Source organism: Rhinolophus sinicus, chromosome 18, assembly GCF_057876585.1.
Source record: "Rhinolophus sinicus isolate RSI-liver-muscle chromosome 18, RSI-T2T, whole genome shotgun sequence".
Lineage (NCBI taxonomy): Eukaryota > Metazoa > Chordata > Mammalia > Chiroptera > Rhinolophidae > Rhinolophus > Rhinolophus sinicus.
Window position 1 is genome coordinate 7,783,681 of NC_142518.1, and position 3,751 is coordinate 7,787,431.

The window sequence follows — 3,751 nt, forward strand, 5'->3', positions numbered from 1 at the left end:
CCGGAAGGGATTTGCCCTTTTTTTCTTTAGACTTGAAAATCTTATTGGTAACATAATTTGATGATAAATAGGGGAGAGTCAGTTGCCAGTTACTTATACCATCATAGAGACTGATTCACTGTTTGTGTCACAGCATCTCTTCTCAGGAATCAGCCATTTTATGATTTTTATACTGAAAAGGAGAAAAGATGTTTAGTGAAAAAGTAACTTCACATTCTCATTGTCCTAAATGATTTCCCAGCTTTGAAGCCTGAGGTGAGCATTCTATATATAGCAGTGGTTCTCAACTGTGGGTGATTCTGCCACCAGTGAGCATTGGGCACTGTCTGGAGACATTTTTGGTTGTCACAACTAAGGGGTGTGTGTACTACCGGCATCTAGTGGGTGGAGGCCAGGGACGCTGCTAAACATCTTACACTGCACAGGACAGCCCCCACCACAAAGACTTATTTGGCTCAAAATGTCAATAATGCCAAGGCTGGGAAACTGCTCTATGGCTTTCTCTGTGTTGATAATTTACAAATTCTTATTGAGACAAATTGCTATTGATAAATGGGCACCTTGAGGGACTTCCATTCCCATGCTTGCTCTATTAATTTAGAATATTGAACAGTTTTTGACAAAGAAACAGGACCTAAATGATAATTTCTCATCTTTGGCTGCATCATTGAAAGACTTGATAGAAGCAGAGCACAGAGGGGTGAAAATTTTCCTACATGTAGTGATTTGACTTTCTTACAGCCAACATGTCTTTTATTTCACGCTCGGCTAAGTCTTAAATATACTCCAAATGGCATAAAATTTGATTGAAGAATTCTTACTCCTCACTTGGAAATATTTATAACCTCTCAGAAAGTGACACATTGGGGTACTATATGCATTATTTAAATATATATACAGAGGGTGCCAAAAATATGTATACGCATTTTAAGAAAGGAAAAAACTGTATTAAAATTGTAATACTCAATATATACTGATAACAAAAGATGATACAAGGCATGTGTATACATTTTTTAGCACCCCTGGTATATATACTAAAATCAAATTTACATTTAAAACCACATGTTATAGTAGGTTTGTGTTATTTAATATGGTTTTTTTAATCAAAATTTTTTAAGTACAATATTTACAAATCAGAACATTTGTAGTCCTATATATACACATATACATATGCATATGTGAATAGATATAGATGTATAGAAAAACATATATTGTTTTCCTTAGATGCCAGTTCTAGTCCAGTAGCTACATGTTGACCAAATGACTCCAGATCCCAAACACTATAATCACTGGTTATTATAGCCACTGGTATACAAGTTAGAGAACTGCTTTCTTCACAGGGTAAAGTAGATTTTAGATGGCAGAAAAGAAATTGCAGATGATTATAATGGACTTTATAAAGAGGAACATAGAGAGCAAACTGAATTGTCTTAATCCATCTTCAATTACCTTACGATATGGTCTGCAAAATCCAGTTCTTTTCCTTTAAAGCTCTTAATTGAAATTATTCTATTGTTTAGGAATCAGTCAGGCTTGAGACACTTCCAAAATCAGAGTTATGCTTTCTGGTGAAGATATTTCACCATTTGTAAAAAATATTTTCACTTTCTGTAAAACACGTGTCATATAGTCTAACACAGTGCTTCATATTACAATCAACTGCACCTTAAACACACACTCATTTCTTAGGCTCCAGTCAGACTGGTTGAATCAGAATGTCTGAGGGTGGTATTAAAACAAACAACACACACACACACACACACACACACACACACACACACACACACACACACCAGGTGCTTCTAATGTGCCTCCCTGGTGGCACATTGACCCAGGTCTAAGGCACAGACTATCATAGGTTACTGAAAATTGGCAGGTAAACTGGGAAAATATTGCCCCATAGAGATAGCAGGGACATTTCTCTGTCTTAGTCTAGTGGGGACCGGGAGTGTGAATTATCCAGCAGAATACGTTGGTACGTTACAATCTAGCAATGATTCATTTTTTAAATTGCCATCCTAAATGAGAACAGCGGCTTGGTGAAGGCAAAGAATGCCGGCATGCAGGTGGTGCTCTAGTTCTGGCTCTGTCCCCGGCTACTGTGTGTGTGGGAGCTCTGTCAAGCCTTTTCATGCTCGCTAGCCTCGGTTTACTCACTTAGAAAATGAGGGGGGCTGGTTATATGCTTTCTACTGCTTTGTTTCAATTTAGAGAGAAAAATAACTGTAAGTGGTAAGTGTGAAGTTAGACAAAAATGAAACAATCTAGCATTTTATATTTCTCAGACATTTATAAAGCACTGGATGGCAACATAATATAGAATGTATAAAGGAACTTTAGGCAACTTCTAATTAAGATACACATTTCATCTTATAAAAAATGGGCCTAGTGTTTTGGCTATAAGATATTTCTATAGCTAAATATATCTTAGACTGGAGATCAGCAAAGTTTTCTGTGAAAGAGCAGAGAGTAAATATTTTAGGCTTTGAGGGATAGGAAAATCTCTGTAGCATAATCTTTTAAAAAAAAATTTTAAATATGAAAAACAGGTGATGGGCAGGATTTGTTGATCCCTGTCTTAAACAATTAAAACAATATTTGCATAACAACAAAATTGCTTGCTTTTATATAACAATAACAAAAAGCCTGCTAAAAGCTATTGTTACATGGAGAGATTGAATCTGAGCAACAAAGAAGCCTGCTGAAGAATTTTTTCACTCAAGGCCTACCAGAGGCAGCCAGCCATTGTCTGCAGGCTGACCGGCTCATCTTGGTTTGCCTGGAATTTACCTGGTTTTAGCACTGAAGTCTCAGTCCCAGGAATCCAGGATGGTTGGTCAGCACCCATCTAAGACTCTTGGACAGATTTCTTTCATGGGAAATCTAGGATCAAATTGAAAGGTAAAAAGCTTGCAATGGAAATGCTTTCAGGAGCTTTAACATATAAACAATAGGTGAAGGCCCCAGCTGGAAGACTTTAAAGGGAACATTGCAAGAGAAAATTTTGTAGTCTTTTTTTGGATTAAGCTCAATTGAGCCTAATTCCGCCTTCCCGTTAACAGCCCCAATCCAACAGGCTGCAGATGAGGAAAGCACTTATTCACAGATGTGACAATTGTTTTGTAGTACACGTTTATACATCCTCTAGATATGATAAATGTTGGAGGTTATGATGAAACACAGTCCAGCCTTATTACTCAGAAGTGACAAAGTTTATAATTACTTCCTGGGTTTGCCTGATGAGGACACGTGGCATGAAACTAGCTGTGAGGCTAACTATGAATAAAAAGATTACTAGTGGGGCTTGCTTTGGAAATGACCAGGAATATAAGAGGGAACAATTTTCTCAGCATGCTTTTATTATGGGCATTACTATCATTAATTTGGATCTTTCCGGCTGCAAGCTCAAATCTTAAAAGGCTGTTTGCTCTTAGGAACTTGCCTTCAGATTAGGTACACCACCGCCAGGAGAGCTTTGTTATGACCACATGGTTTTCCATTAGTACTTTATAAAAACAGGAACCCTTGTTAAAACATAAGTATTACAAAGCAGATCTAAAAGCTTGAAAGAGGACACCATTGCGTAAAACAAAATCAAGGATATAATTTAGAACCTTTTGCAACATTCTTTTATTGTTATCAGTTTATTCTGATTCTGATCCTATGTTTGGAATTGATTGTGCCTTTATGACGCGCCTATTTGAGTCATAACAGTATCTTCTCTTCTGAGCTTCAGGTCAGCTTGACATCA